The sequence below is a fragment of the Motacilla alba genome, chromosome 4A (genome assembly GCF_015832195.1).
Source record: "Motacilla alba alba isolate MOTALB_02 chromosome 4A, Motacilla_alba_V1.0_pri, whole genome shotgun sequence".
NCBI classification, from domain to species: Eukaryota; Metazoa; Chordata; class Aves; order Passeriformes; family Motacillidae; genus Motacilla; species Motacilla alba.
In genome coordinates, this window is record NC_052045.1 from 3,698,569 (window position 1) to 3,715,478 (window position 16,910).

At 39.1% G+C, this 16,910-nt stretch overlaps 1 protein-coding gene across 3 annotated transcripts in view; it reads right to left on the bottom strand.

Annotated features, from left to right (window-relative positions):
* KLHL4 (kelch like family member 4) overlaps positions 1-13,234 on the bottom strand; it is a 72,912-nt gene extending 59,678 nt beyond the window's left edge. Inside the window, exon 1 of one of the 3 annotated variants that reach the window (XM_038122826.1) lies at positions 13,130-13,234. The gene's annotated coding sequence lies outside the window, so the exon portion shown is untranslated. The remainder of the gene's footprint in view (positions 1-13,129) is intronic. The other 2 variants (XM_038122827.1, XM_038122823.1) reach the window with 2 other exon arrangements.
* Positions 13,235-16,910: the final 3,676 nt, after the last annotated feature.

Consider the following 16,910-nt stretch of genomic DNA (forward strand, 5'->3'; position numbering starts at 1 on the left):
AATTACTTATTTTTTAAGTTAGGGAAAAACTCATATTTTCTTTCTTCTTATAGTGTATGAATCATTACTGTTTCTCATTTAATTATTTCAGCCCTTTTCTCCCTCCTGGACCTGGTTGCTTTGTTTCCTGGCCAAAGATAAAACTGCCTGTGAAGCCAGCAAAGCCTGTTAAATAAGCTGTCAAAACACGAACTGTTTCATACCTTGGAGCTCAGTAAGGAAGCCAATTTTATACAACTTAAAAATGAAAGTCTCTCAGTGTCACCTTGTTGGAAAACCTGGAGATAGACTGCACAGAGCTCCTTTTCATTACGATGCACCTGTAGGCTATCCAATTTCTGTAAGGAATGGTGGAGGAAACATCATAGTCACAGCAAAATTGCCATGATAAAAGGCAGGGTTTTTTTTTTCTTCAGGAGCAGGTTTTAAATTAAAATGAGAAGATTCTAAATGGGGTTCATGGTGTTAGAGAAGGATTTGGGTAGATCTGTGTCAGACATTCTTCGCTGTGGCAGAGAAGCCTGAGATGATTCAGATATGTGAGAAAATAGCACCTTGAGAGAAAACTCCAGCACTTCAGAGCAAGTGTTCCACTTTCCATCTTTGCAGCTCTGGCAAGGGCTTCTCTTCTGAAGTCTGACTGAAGGCAGCTTTTTATTTGATGAGAGTTTCACATTAATTCCGTTACATGTGTAAGCTGCATTCCATTTGCACACATGATGGTGTGGGAGCTGACTGAAAGGTGCAAGAATTAAATACTGGTTTGAAGTAGAGGCAGCAGGTTTTGTATTTCAGAAGGAATAGTTTCATCTTCAAGCTGAAAGCTCTAACCATCAGTTTTTCCTAAAAATGCAGAACCTAACCCTATTCACATGAAAGTTAAGGGGCAAACTGAGAATATAGTTCTTATTTAGGTATTTGATTCAAGAAAGTTTGCTTAAATGCCTCCAAGCCAGGGGATATTAACATAGGAACAGAGAATATTAACAAAAGACACTGCTTAAATAATCAAATGCTAGCAAAAGCATTATCACTTCAAACTGTGATAACTGTACCAGTCTGTCTGTGCTGCAGCACTAATGAGGGCTGAAACCTTAGAAAAGATCTAATTATAGGGCAGGGATTCCCTGCAGAAGTTCTGACATTTTAAAATACAAATAATATCATTTGGGCTAAAAATGCAAAGGGTAATGGTTTCTTCAAAACAAATGTCTGAATAAAAGTTGACATTGATGTTTAGAAAAGATATGTAAAAGGAAAGAAACTTGCTTTTGACTGCTCATGGGAATGTCAGTAAGAGAGTAAGGGACAAAACTGGAAAAGGAATAATGAATATTAAACCTTAGGAGGGGAACAACTCAACTTTCTAGAACACCCCAGAACGAAACCCATTCTAGTTGGGTTTGGCTATCCCGAGATGCTCCCAAAACCACTTGGTACTGAATTAATACAGCCTTCAGTCCCACATGTGGCATCAGGGCACTGAAAACAGCTCTCTTTGTAGTTTTTAGAAAGTATCTAGATGCCAGCACTAACTGTCATTAAAACATGTGCTCAAATATGGCAGTTTTTCCAGAGTATTTTTCAAGGACAGGCCTAGGTAGACTTTTTTTTTTTCTTTACCAGCAGGGTCTGATTCAAGATTGGATTTGCCATGGAAATACATTTATCCAATGTTGCATCTGAGGTGGGAAGAATTACAGTGTGACTGATGAGCAGCACTGGAAGTCTTATCTTTGTTCTGTAACCAGAGGGGCCAGGCTAGAACTCTTCATTTCCCTTCTTTTCTTATCTACTCTCATCTGTCATGCATCACAGTTTGTGATTGATTACTCATTTTTCCTGTACATTAAGCATGCACACAAGCACCAATAATTATTGAATCTCTGTGTTTGCAGCTCCTGCTGCCTGCTTGAAAGTGTCTCACAGATATCTCCTGTTCTGCACATCCTCTTGTGATAAGAAGAAAGGTGCATAAGAGGAAAAATAATTGGCTAAAGTGCAAAATGAGGTAGGAGTGCAAGCTCGTCTTGAACCTTGAGGGAAATTATTCGAAATTACAAAAGGCCTGGAGGTTGGAACTTTGCTGTCCAGCACATTTGTAACATCTGGGAGAAGGGTTGGAGTTATCAGTTGGTAACATTTCCTGGTGATGCTGAGCAGCAGATTATCACACTCAGGCCCTGGCAGTGAAGAATTGTAGATTTGAACAAAAAAGTTCAGTAACTGGGCAATAAAAGGGCCCCTGAGATTCAGCACAGAGAAATGTCAAATTATGCTCTGGTGGAATGGTGGGCTCTGAGTTGTACCCAAGAGAGACCCTGGGTTATTATAACATCATGAAAATGTAAAATTATGTCCTCCCCTCAAAAACAAACCAAAAAAAACCAAAAACAAAAAAAAACAAACAAAAAAACAAAGAAACAAAAAAACAAACAAAAAAAAAAGGTAACTCTGGGGATGTTCAGCTGCATTTGGTTTGCTGGTACAGGATTTCCTGATGTCTGATTGTGGTCACTGAGAGAGGAATAATATTTTGGTGTCACCCCAAAGGTGCTCTCCCAGTGGCACACCCCAGTCACTCCCTGCTTTGTGGACTCAAACACAACAAGAACTGTGAGCAGGCCAGCATAAAACAGACGAAAAAGGGTGTAAGAACACAAGGAAATGAGCAACACTTACAATTCTATCTAATTTCAGCCTGAATTTATGGAGTGAAAAGAGGAATTCACACCAGATTTCTCTGTGCAGAGCTATTGGTTTAACAACCAAAAAAAACCACCAACCAAACACGTGTTGAATTCTTGTATAAAAATGGACCTTGTAGTACTGAAATCCCTGCGTGTAAGCCATGTACATCTTACAAATGCACACTGGCAAAAAAAATTAGGTCAAGCATAAGGATTTATGCACAACCTCAATAATATATATTAAAGCAAGAAATGACTCATATGTAACTTTAAAAAAACCACAAAATACAGCAAAGGAAATATCACAGATTTCTTTATTTCTTTAAATCATTCCCTCTTTGACTCCAGAAACAGCCTTTCTGTTTCATTTTCTAGTTACAGTGACATTACTCCAGCCAACAAACCTGAATGATATGGAAGGATGGCAAATGGAATAGCTTGGAGTACTAATGGAAGAATTCCTGTTATTTTTTTTCCCTTCAGCTGAGTTCAAAGATTAGTGCTGTAAGCACAGTTAAAATGTATCAAGTGGTAGAAAATTAATTATGAATGTACTTTAAGTAGAGCCTGTTAAACTTCAGCAGTTTTTAATATAGAACAAACAGCAATGAAAATTATTATCATTATAGATGCTGACAAAAGAATGGCCTTTCAGGGACCCCAAAAGAGTCATGGCTGTGACACATTTCGATGGGTTTGTCTGAGAAAATGAGAGCCTTTTCTTGCTTTTCAGGAATAGAAACCCATTGGCCCCCCCACAGAGCTAAAGGCAGACAGGATTTTAGGGACAGTGTTCTTACCCTGAGAGTTTTTGAAGTTAAATTTAGTTTTGAGTTTAGTTTCTGAGCATTATCTGTGGTTTATATGCTAGTCAGCCTTGATCAAACCCCTTAGGGCTGAGATTTTATTGATCTTCCTGACAGATGTCCTGTACTCTAGGGTGAATTGCTGCTTAAGCAATAAATACTTTTAAAAATATATTCCCCACAGTCAGGGAAGAGTAATTAAGATAAAAAAGCTCGACAGCCATTGTCAGAATTTGCAAGCATTTGTTGCTACGGCTGTAATTAAAATCCTGAAAGAAAATCAAGCTTTTAGGCCAACTTGTGCCATCCATAAAAAAAAAAAAAAACAAAACCAAAACCAAATACCAATTTATTCCCAAAAATTGTCTTCAGCACATTTTGTTGTTTATCAAAACAAATACTCATGTAAGTACTGTCTTGATTTTGTTAATTACATTCCCACCAATACACCAGAGACTATTCTTTCAGAATATTAATTTCTTTATGTAAATTAGGAAGGGGGGTTAGAAATAATGCTGCTGTTGCAAACCATTCATCTGTTGTGTGGTGTAAAGAGATCCAATTCCAGCTGATTGCAGGATGATAATTGCGGTTACTGTTGTCATTAGATTTTTTAAGGAGGGAAGCGGGTTTGTATTTTCAAATGGAAGATTTTTGTATGGACTTTGTTCAAGAAATATTTAAAATTTCCAGTCAGAAGCAATTCCCATTCTTGCTTCCAGTGGCCCTGTGCTCACAGGACTCATTACTGTGCTTGTCATGCCATTTCCCATTCACCAGACACAAAGTTTTTAGATTTTTTCATACCAAGATAGAGAGGTGACAAAAACATGGTCCAGGAACAGGTTTTTGGTCTCTGATAAATAGTTTTTATTCCAACACTGGGGCTCTCTGTGGGCATTCATATCATGGGCACATGGGCTGGCATTTATTTAGCCCAGCAAATTTGCAACAGTGAGGGAACTACTCCAAGATCAAAGGTGAATGTGCTCAATGGCTTGCAGAGAAGATGTTTGCCAAGTTTGGACTTTGTTCCAACACAGTGCTGAGGTTTGTTGTATAAAATTTTGGTGCAAATTCTGTCCAATGAAACTGTTTTGTCTCAGGTGTCAATATTACAGATCAGTGCCATTAGTTCAGGAATAACTTTATGAAGCAGGAAGGAGAAAATTCTCCCAAGCAAGCTGGCAGGAATCTGTGGTGGAGCCTTTAGGGAGAAGGCTACAATGGGCAATTTTTGGGCAATACAGAGTGTAAAAAGCACAAAGAATCAGGAGCTGCTGCACAGGGACATGCATCTCTTTGGCTTCCAAAACAGCCCAGGCTGGGGGAGGCACAGAACCCTGTCAGCTCCACACAGGCAGGAGCATCTTTTGGAGAAAAAGGTCCCCAAGGGGCAGGATGAGGTTTAGGCTGGTTTTGTATTGGTGCCTCACATCCTTTGCCAAGGTGAGGGCACAGCTGGGCTGTGTTTGCAGCACAAGCAGCTGAAGGGCTGGCTTGGTTATCCCAGCCAGGAGCTGCTCTCAGCCTGGTGTGCTCACATTGGGCTGTGAGCTCAGCAGAACTGAGGTTTGAATTCTGTGGGGTGGTAATGAGCTCTCTGAGCAGGGCAGGAACGGGGTGATGGGGACCATGGGACACCCAGTAATGGCTTCACAAATGTGCTGCCATGTCCTGGGTCCGCCTTGTGTGCCACAAAGAAATCAGACTTTTTGTTTCTAAACAATCAGTTTTCCAAACCCTTCAAACAGAAGCTAGCCCTTTTCCTGTTACAGCACAATACTTAAAACAAACCCACTGGTACCTCTTAAAATAAAGTTATAACATTTCCAGATCTATTGTGACTTAGTGCTTCCCTCAGTAGGAACAGTACTGGAGTCAATTAAAATGCTGAAGGAGAAATTAACTGAAGGAGCAGATGAACCAAGCAGATGAAAGACAAGTCATTCTTTCTTATCTAGGAAACACTTCTTCAAACAAAATAGATTTGAAAGAAGCACCACTGAGATGTTTGGATGGAGAGAAAATGGTTCTTTAAATTTCTTCTTATTTCCTAGATTTTCAAATAAGGCCTCCAACTGTTTGATTCCTCTTGGAAGCTAATTGTCTTTCAACAATTCAGTTAGGGATACCAGCAAAATAATTTTCAATATCTATTTAAGCAATACAGGACTTAAATCTTCTTTATGAAGATGTTTCCAAACACTGAACTATAACAAGGAAGTAAATTTCATATAAAATCTATTCCCTCTGCTTCTGTCCTTTGGTGAATAAGAAAACTCAGTCATATTTTTATGATTTTTCAATTGCTGTGACTTTTGTCTGACTTTGAATGCATTGAGCTAATGGCTTAACAAAACAGTTTTAGGATGAGAATAAGTATCCAGGATCCAGGGATAATTGTTCCTAACTTGCTGTTAAAGCATTTCGTGACTTTAGTAGGTGACATCATGGCTTGTCTTACAAATTCAATCCCTTGTCTAGGAGGAGATTTTATGTTACTAGAAATGGAGACGTAGTAGTTTTATTTCCTGTGTTTTCCAGTTTTACAGTTCTGTCCAGTTCCTGTTCTGTCATTATGTGCAAGTCTTGATGTTTGTCACCAAATAAATGAGCTCCTGTCCTTTGTGTAGTTGGAGACCTCAACTTGTGCACAGCTTTTCTGGTGCATTAAAGCCACGGTCAAAAACTATTTGAAGTTGGTGTATTTAAAAATATCTGTCATCAAACTATATCAGCAACACTGAATTCATTTCCATGGCCTTTTTTCCTGACCTTCTCAAATAATACTCCAAAATGCATTAGGATTTAAAGGAAGTCAGCTTTAAGCTTTTTGTGGTCACGTGTTTACTATTTTTAGACAAATATTCAACTTAGGCTTCAGAACTTAATTTCTGAAACAAGTTATTTGAAGCATGACCTGAGTTTACTTCCATGTATGAATATTATATGAAAGGATTAAGACTAGCCTTTGGAAAGCAATCCTAGTTCCCTTACAAGACACCATTCCTTTTCTCAGGCAGCTTTGATCTGCTATTCTTTAAAACCAGGCAGATTTTCCTTTCTTTAGGAGAGGTTTTGTACTGGATATCTGCTTAGGAAACTAAGTGATATATTCAAATTCTTAATTAGCACTTAGTGAAAGGCTCTAATCCGTACAAGATGAATAAACATCCAAATATGAATAACTTAGAATAACTCAATAATAATAACTAACTCAGAATAACTGAGTAAAAGATGAATAATAAAAGCTGTGCTGCAAATGATAAAAATATTGCTGTCAGCAAAGAAACAGAATTTCTGAAAAAGTACTGAAACCATGTTTCAAAAAAGCCTCCAGACATATTCCAGGGTTATGTAAGAATTACTTCTTATGTCTTTTCTACCTCTGTTCAACTTCAGAGTGGTTCTTCCTCCCGAGACTCTCCCAGTTCACAGCTCATTGCCAATCACTCCACATTCACTTCAGCCACACCAAATGTTTACTGTGGTTAGGGGTCTGTAAAAGTGTCAAAGATGCAGAAAACGTGGTATTTCTGTCCTGGCTTCCCTCCTCTGCCAACTGCTTGTCCCCACTGAGGGGCAGCTAGAAGGGAGGAAGGGTTTTGCAGGGCTGATGGAGAGAAAGGCTGGGAATTGAAAGGTGTGACAGCAGCACAGCCTTGGGGAAGGGGTGCCCTGAGGGATTTGGGGTGACAAGGTTCTGAGCCAGGGGAGGGGAAAGAGTTTGTGTAAAGTCTGAAGGAAGAGCAGTTAGTGGGACTTGAGAAAAATTGAAATCATTTAAGCAGTTAGGGAAAAAGGAATAAATAGATGCATCCTTATGATTTTCACCCCACAAGGCAATGGAACATGTTTAACCCAAGCCCCACTGAACAGTCATGTACAGAAAATTAAAAAAAAACCACTTTTGTTCATTTGACTTATTGACAGATGGATCAAGTCAACATTCAAAAGTGACATATGGAAAAAACTTCTAATTTTTTTAAAAGATACCTTTTCATGATGCCTTCCAAAACAAGAATGGAAATCAGACCAGGATCTAATCATATTTCAGATGTTTCTCCTCACAGGTGCAGAAGTTCTTACAGCCACCACAGATTATTTATTTGCTGGGGGTTATCTGGTCTGCTCTGCACCATTGCTCCTGCCTATCAATGCTTTCTGACCTGAGCACACAGTTTGCTTGCTGGATTACAGGAGCAGCTTCAATCCCCTCCTGGTATCTCCAGAGACTCCCTGTGTGTGATATCAGCTCTCACAAGCTGATAACGGTGTCACAAATTCTTTCCCATTTTGATTTAGTGTAATACAAGCTGTTGTACAAGTCTTCATGTCTCAAGCTTTTTGATACAGTACATTTATTTTGTGATTCTGAGAGTTCTCAGACACCAAAATGAACCAGACAAGTGTTGACAGCATGAACAGTAGGCACAGGGGAAAAAAGCAAAAACTGGAACTGAGAGTATTGGAATTGTAATTACAGTTTTAAGTATGAGATTTTTTTTTTAAACATTTTTATAAAGTTAAGATCCTTAAATCCCTTGAACAAAAAGCTGGAATATTATCTGCACTGCAGTTTGCTTTTCTCTTTGGATTTTGATGGGTTTGGGAGGTATTGGCATTCCTTTGTACCTCGCCCTGTCAGACAGCAAAGCCACACCAAATCCTCGTGGGCCAGGGTGTCTGTGGCAGTCACAAACTGCTTTGCTCCCCAAAATGTATGGCCTGAGGTAGTTCAAGGAACAGGGAGAACATTTCCTTCTCTCAGACCTTTCAGCCCACATCCAATGTGATATTTGCAAGCTGTTTTCTCCATTGTTGCCAGACCAGACTCTGTGGATGTGTCTGGATCAGTCATGAGCAGACACAATTCTCCATTTCTCATGTGATACCAAATTGCTTCCTCCAGAGGACTGCAAACCAGGTAGACTATTGGTTCCCAATTCTTGTTCTTGGGAAAGTATGAATAGATAGAAAAAATTACTTCAGTCTTTTTATAGGAAGCAATCTTTCCCCTAATCTTGGTAAATGTGTGCCAATGATTGTTAAATGTTACTAACTGAAGATCTGATATGGAAGTGTTTACTGGAGTATCATCTTTCTGCTTTATTGCATAAGTCTTTGTATATCTGATTTTATTTAAATTTAATTTTAACTATCATTTCATAGTTGGCCCTGCCTCTGACAGGAAGGTTGGGCTAGATGGGCTGGGACCTTCAGAGGATGTCCCCAGCCTGAATTATTCTGTGATTTTAAATTGTTACACATGTACCTGCAAAGATTCATGAAATAGATCCGTGAAACAATCCAGGTTTACCCCAAGAAAAAGACCCCACAGAACTGCTCAGGTTAAAGGGGTTTATCCCTTTCTCAGTGACCTTTGAATCCACCTATTTATGAATATTGGTATTGCTTAACAGTAAAATTTACAAAGAGCCTTAAAAATGCTGTAACCTTTAATCATGCTTTCTTTACTGGGTTTATTTGTATTGATCCAGCCATCTTTAAATGGAGTTAGAGAGTAAAACCAGTGCTCATTTCAGAGGATAAGCCAGCTCTGAGATTTCTCAGCTCTCTGAGATTTCCTGGAGTTCCAGCAGAACCAAGCAGACAGCTGCCTTGAGATGCTGCCTTTTTTCCTGGTGCATATTTTTGCGGGTTATTTTTAGTGCAGTTATTTGTGGTGAGCACTCCAGAGCGTCTGGGAGAAGGTGCTAAGCTGCATCTGCATGCAGGGAACAGCGACAGCCCTGGCCAGGCTGTGCTGCTGTGGCAGATGTGTGTCCATGTGCTGTGGGAGGGGAAGGGACAGGGATTCCAGCTCCTCCATCCCACTGACCTTGCTCGGCCTTGTCTGCATCATGTTATCCCAACCATCAGACACTTGGGTTGGGTTTTAAATAGAATATGACACACAGACTTTGATGGAGCTGATCTCCCCTTCTGGGTATTTACACTCCAGTCTGTGGGCTAAATTTGGGGACCTTTCTGTCTAAAAATTCTCTGCAGAGGATATACAGTGAGGGAGAGGAAGAAAACCATCACCAAAACTCCTCCAGGGGATGGTGTTCCTTGATATTATTATTCCTTGGACATTTTCCATGTAATTTATAGTCTCTTCAGCTAGCTAATGGAACAGAACTGACACTGTCTTAATATTTGACAAGCTAATTATCCCACATGTAGTAAACAAGGTTTTATGTAAAGTCTTCACATTTTCTTAAGTGAAACAGAAGCAGACAGCCCTGTTCTTTTTCTGAGCAAAACATTCAAGTGTTGCACACTTCACATTATGCAGTTTTATTTTTGATGCTGTAGTCAAGTAATTAGATCCTGCCTTATCTGGTTGACTTGAAGACTCATTGCATCAACCTTTTGAGTACTGCTGCTGAACATGCAGTGGCCATAAGGATTTTTTTAGCCAGGTATGTTCTGTGGCCAAGTGGTTAATGCAAACTCTAAAAAATAATTAATAAATTTCTAATAATTTCATAACACCTATATATTCTCACATATGTATGGATTAGATAAAGATGACTCACCTTTTCTGTAGCCCACAGTAGGTTGGTGTTTGTTCTCTAAAATGGGTATTTGTGGATTCAGCTGTTTCACATATCCTGGCCCCACTGCCTATTTTTATCTTCTGTATTTACAAAGTATATTTGACCCCATATAGCCTGAAATCAATTATGTCTCATCAGAAGAGACAGAGTTAAGGAACCTTGCTTTGCATGGCTGTAGCTGTGTTAACAAGCAGCTTCCAAATGGAAAATGCTCAATTCTTCAAAGATATTAGTTCTTGTTTTTCTGTCCCAGAGTATGCCCCTGTGAGTACAGAACACTTATTGGACATGGTTTGGAGAAATCCTACTTAAAATTATGCATTATCTTGCTCTGTGCTGAGTTTTCTGAGGGGTATTTTTTCTTTGGTAAGTTTTTGGCAGTGTGAGTGAAGGCAATATGTTCTTGTTGCAGTCTGAAATTGTTCAGATTTTAACAATAATAGTTAAATCTCTTGATTCTAGGATTACAAAGCAATAAATATATTGGCTATTTTTCAGTAGATGGCACAATATGTCTACCAAAACTTAATAGCAGAAATCATGAACTGCTTAAAAAAATTAAACTAGCCAGACAGGTTGTTCTACAACTGAATCTAAATCTTCTAGATATCCATGCAATATTTACAGGAAGAGCAAGAGGATTGCAAACTTCCTCCTCCCTGTGATATTCCCACATTTATTCTCCAAATGTGCTCCAATGGGGATCAGCTCTACTGCATAAGCAAATTAGGCAAGAGCTGTGCTTTTTATTGATGCTGCCAGCAAGGTGGTGGTGGTTTTTGGAATGAACTCTCCTAAAGAAATCTCTCTGGATCTGATCTCTCACTTCATGCAGGCGTATGTACAGTCAGCTGTCATCACTACCTACAGAGCTTTAGTGTACCCAGTGCTTTAAAAAAGGGTAAAACTAGCTAATTATATGGAAAAGTCATGATTCTCGGAAGTAATTGGATTATTTTCTCAATATATTCAGCTTCTCCCTGTTTTAACTCCTTTGCTGCCAAGCCACTTGACTTACCCAATAAAAATAAAAAGCACAGTATGAAAATTGCTTCAGCACCCTTTCCATTCATCCTTTCCATTCACAGCAGAGCTGTGCTGTGCTGGCATCACCTGCTGAATCTGAGCTTCAGAGCAGCCCTTGAGGCAGTGTCTGCTCTCCAGTCTTGTGGCTGCATCCCAGAGGCAGCTGTGGGGCGCCCTGCTGCTTTGTGCTCTCAGCTTTCCTTCCAAAGGGGCTGGAAAAGCAGCCAGGGCAGGGCTCTGGGCAGCCCCAGGGTGTGCAGTGGGGCTCTCAGCTCTGCTCCTGAGCTGCCTCAGGATGAGTTCCCAGAGCCAGGAGTGTCCAGCCCAGCACAGAGCATCTGCTCCTGGAAGGATCTCTGCGTGCCCAGAGCTCCAGCCATATACAGCTGGAACTCCTCCCAGTCCCCCCAGTGGTGCAGAGGGAAGCACAATCAATTACAGAACTAAAAACAAAGCCAAGAATGTCTTTATCACTGATAATATCTTCTTTAATGTTTTCTGATCTCATCTCCCCACTTATCTATGTCATTGCTTTGTCCTTTTTCAGCCAATCTAAGTTGAAATTCCTCCTGCACTTGTGCCCTGCTTTTCAGTTCCGTTGCCTCTCACTGTTTTACTGTCAAATTTCTCTGCATCAGCCACGGTCATTTTATCACTCTTGTTGTTATCAAGCTTTATGAATGACATACCTTTAACCTGTTTTTTCCTTGCTGAGGAGATGCTTTTTAAGATCCACTTCCTCTGCTCATTTACGATAAACTAAAGCCTACTTCAGAGATGGGGTAAGCACTGAGGCGTGTGAGCACACTGTCTAGTGGAATCCTTTTGGATGAAGTCATTTATTTATCTACATTATAAATTAAGGAAGTGGTGAGGAACACATGGTGCTGTAGTTTAAAACAGAAAGTAGTGTGAGGGTAAAGATATGGAGAGCGAACAATGGAGACAGGAGAGCAGACAGACAAAGACAAGCACCCAGTTGAGTGCAAGATTGCAATCATGCTGATTATTTTCCTCCTGTACTTCTTCCTGCCTTGCATTTTTTTTTTGTATGCTCTTGATACCACCCATTGTAGGACATATTCACTTTGCCTGGCTTCACGAGCCTTCTGAGTGCCATTCACAACAGAAAGTCTAATTTGCTTGTCCTAAATCACCCTCTGGAGGAGCCTCTCTTCTCTGCTGAAGCACCTAGAGAGCATTGTTTCATATTATTGGTACCTGGAATTAGTGTGAATATTCCATATAATGCACTTCTCTCTCTTTCCTGCTGTGTCAGATAAGCATGGAAAGCATTTGTCAAACCTAGGGAATTGCTACAATTTCAGTAATATTTTGTGGAATAGGAACTCAAGGATACTGGAATTCAAAAGATAATGCAACACTAATTGCAGCAGTTATGATTCCTAATATTATTTTCTTTACCTTTGAGAAAGTTGTTTGGGGATTTTTAAATCAGTGGGGACAACATAAGATATGGCTGAAGGAAGGATTGTTAGTATATCCCCCTGTGTAAGGACTTACTCTTCTGTTCATTTGAGCAATATGATTATCATAAAAACATCAAAAATCAAACTTTAATAAGCATCTATTTTGCCTTCAGTGATGCAAGCACCTTTATTACCAGAAGGAAGGCATACTTGAGGTTTAGTGCCTGCAGAGTTGAGCGTTCCAAGGTTAAAAATGCAGAGTTCAGATCACCATCTCTTTTTCTATCCCTTCCTGGTTGTATTTGAGGAGGTTTCCTTGCTGCTCCCAAAAGCCCTGCTCCACCCCTTGTCCCAGCCCTGGCAGACTCAGAGGTGGCACCCTCCCAGAGCTGTGCTCTGTCCCTCTGACATCCCTACAAGATTTTGGCTTGATGGTTGGCATTTCTGAGCAGGCTGTGCGGAGCCCAAAGCCAACGGTTACAGCGTTTCTGAGATGTATTGTTTCCGTGATAAGCTCATGGCTTTCCTATGAGTTACTCCAAAGGCTCAAATAATAAACATGCAAATGATGTGTCAAGATAAGACCCAAATTAAGCTTTTTCTCCTACCTTGAAGAAGCTCGAATTGGAAGTAGCCAACTTTCAGATAATGGCACAATGCTGCAAAAGGATCCTGACTCGTGGAAGGCTTTGAAACAACAGAACGGGCAGCACACGGGGCTGTTTTCTCACATTTCAGTGACAGATTATTTCAGAGAACTCTCTAGCCCATTTCCTATTTCCTTTGCCCTTGGCCTGCTGAGTAATATTTGCATTTTTCCCTACAACCTATCTCTCTCTGGACGGAAGCTTCTGATAAATGTTTTCCGTTGAACTTCCCTCAGCATCCACATTAACAACGCCTTTGCCAGCGACCATTTCCTGAGGCCTCCTCCACTTTCTGCTGCTGGACAAGGTCCTCATTGTCCCTGCCCAGTGCCACAGCATGGAACTTGGGGTTGCAGGACATTCCCCAGTCTCTAAATATCATTATCTCAAAAATCATACCAGAAAATCTCCCCAGAAATCGAAACTTTCATTGAAATTATAGAAATATTTCCTGCAGGGTAAATGCAAAGTGAAGAAGTAACAATTCTGGAGAGTTAGACTTAGACTTTGAGGGGTTTTTGTGAGCTAAAGGCGTCCTTGGAGGAGCAAGATACAGCTACAATATTATGTATTTCATGCCCCGCTGTTGGTAGGTGATTAGAATCGTAGCAGAGCAGAGAACACACCAAGATGAATTATAGTGAGACTCTTGCACAGCAGCTTTCATTTATTTTACAGAATAACATTCAGCAATATATCCCTTCCAGCCTGCTAAAATCTTTTTGTGTTTTCCATTTCCCTCTGAGTCAAAGGTTTTAATAACTTTTCAGTTGTAACACTTAAGATTCAGGTGGTTTTGTACACATTTAAGTGGCAGCTAATGATTCATGAGAGTTTTACTGTGAAAATAAAGTTGCTAAGCTACATTCATGTTGCAATTAACTTCAAATTTAAAAATCTCTTAAAGCAATCCTTTCAAGATGTCATATAAAAGGTTGCCCTTTCAGATGACACAGAAAGATTTCTTGTCTTTAATTTCTCTTCAAAATATACTTTATAAATAATCCTAAGGTAGATCTGGCCTCTACTCTAATATTCACCCAAAAGGCCTATCTTGAAAAGCTTTTTTTTTTTTTCTAAAAATGAAGTAATGCCTACAAAGTAACTTTTTTCTTGTCCTAAATTTCTCTTTTGCTAAAAACTGCAAGCAATTGCAAATCTGTTCAATGTATTTCTCCATTTATTGCACGAGTATTGGAGTGCCTCAATGAATTTGATTATACAACTTGAACCATTTTTCCCTGCAGAAAAAAAATATGAAACATATTCACTTTTAAATGTGCTCCTTGAGTGCATTTTTCATTGAAGAGTTTTACAAAGAATTGCCCCCAGTGTAATGTATTTTAGCTCATGTACTGATGCCCATGTTCCCTCAAAGTCTTGTGAAAACTGATAAAAGAATATGTAGTGCTGGCTTACCAAGAATAATTTTTAAATCTTAGTAATTTATCTTGAGAGACTCCACGATCAATATCATACAGCACTGTGAGCCTGCTGCTTTATTATCCTTTTTAGCCAAGTGTGGAGAGATAAAGCATTGATTTTTGTTTGCTGTGTGTGCTGTAAAAACAAAGGAGAAATGTCATTTTTGAATGCCAAGGTTATATGAGTATCGTTTTATTGATTTTCAATTAAATAAAAGTTATGTAAGGCAATCGTTGACATTGCTTTGGGGAAAAAATAAATGCCATCGAAATAAATTTTAAAAAAGCCAAGCAATACCTTTGAAAATAATTTATGGCAAGTTCATCTCCCCAGCTGAGCTTTCAAAAATCGTTTTGCCATTGGATTCAGAGTAGTGTAGTTTAGATAATACTGCACCAACTTTAAATAAGTAAGGATTGACAATATGAAAAAAGAACAGTACAGTTCTTTGTTTTAGAGATTTCCTACTTTTGAGGTTTTTTATTGTGATGACCCAATGCATTATAACTGGCTTCTCTAAGAAAAAAAAACCTGAGATATTTCACATTTTCTCTACTCAATTTTTCCCTATTAATAATAATTTATTCCTTTTTTATTATTTGCTTGGTAAAGTAAATTTTATTCATTCAGAAAGGCCATTTGTTTAAATCTGTGGTGCCTTGTAGGACTAAGCTGTCGAGTTTTAACGCAGGAGGAAGGAAGCCACCTGCTGCTGGAAGACAGAAAATAGAGTTCTGCTGTAAAGGCTGTATGGCAGAGGCAGCCTTTAATTAGACATAAATGTACAGGCAGAAATTCCATATTTGAATGCATTTGGAATTGAATTTGTTACCCCTGTGCTTACAGGAACACTGCGGTTTGATGTGCTCTTCAAGCACAACCATGCACTGAACTGCACCCAGACCTCAACCTTTAAGAAACAGGAAGGATTTTTAGAGACCTTTAGTTCTGAATTTATATTTTCCTCCCTTTCTCTTTAACTGTGCACTTCTGAAATGTCACCTACATTTAAATTACTAGTGAGGAGTTTCTGTAATCCCAAAATGCCAAGAATTTATCTGCTTTTACTATGAAAGTGCTGTATAACTTCAAGAACTGGAAATGAGGGTGGAGATTCTCTAATATATCATTATATATATAGTTTCCATAGACAGTGATATACATAGATACTGTTAAGAGATCCTCAAATTCTCCATTTCTTGCATATTTTTATAAATGCATGAAGTAAGAAACCTTTGTAGAAATGCCCCAAATGCTCGAATAGGCAGATTTGAGAAGTCAGATACAATAACCCCAAACCTGCTCATCCCTTTCAAGTTTTGCTGACCATATGCTTTCTGCCCAGCAAATTCTGGTCATCTACTGAGTTTTTCAAAGTAACTCACAACTTATTGTATTCCTTGCCTACGTGGTGATCAAAAACCCTCAGTGTGTCAGCTGGGTGGAATTAGCATCTGCCATCTGTCCTCAGTGGGATCCTTATCAGCACATGGGGGAAAGAATTCCTGTGAATGCTTTGGCAAATACAATAGGATCTCATTCCTTTTTAGCAGTTCTTGGGAGCAGGAGAACCCAAAAGGTATCGGGAATGTGGACAAGGGAGCTCAAGGTAATCAGTGAATAGAGAACAGGATATATTTTTAATGTTTAGGTTGTTTCTTTTGTTGAAACACTAAATGAAATTTTTATCTTGGCAAATTATCAGAACTGTCCTGTCATGAAATAATCCTCTGCAAATTGTTTCCTGTTATTTCCCATGTTGCTATTCTGTTACATTTATAAATTTCTCCATCCCCTTGGCGCAGATAATCAAAAACTTATTTCCCCAAGAGGTTTTTTTTTAACCCTAGGTAAATTTTTACACGTCCATCAAAAATTATGAAAATTTGAAAAAATAGAATCCCTTTCTGCTGACAATCTTTTTTCTGCAAGGCCATGCAAGTGCAAGAATGTTTGAAGGAGGACTTGAGTTTATTAAGTGACATAAGACAATGGGAGAGAATTGCAGGGAGGGAAGAATTGAAGTTTCAAAACAGCCTGAAGAGGAAGGAGATGAATTTTTAGACAAAGAGCAGGGTGAAACTATAGTGTTGTATGCAGGAAACAGCTTCCTTGTGTCTTGCTGTTGTTATGATATCACTCTTACATTGACAAAAATTAATATTTTTGTATCATAATTAATAAATAGGTTCAAAGGTACAGCTGCCATCAGTTTTCTGAGCAATCAGAGTGACTTACTGGATTGTAAATTTTGTCTACCTGTGAAAGAGGCACATCTGTAGGGGTGAGGGGTATACAGATCCCAAGTTACCTTTTT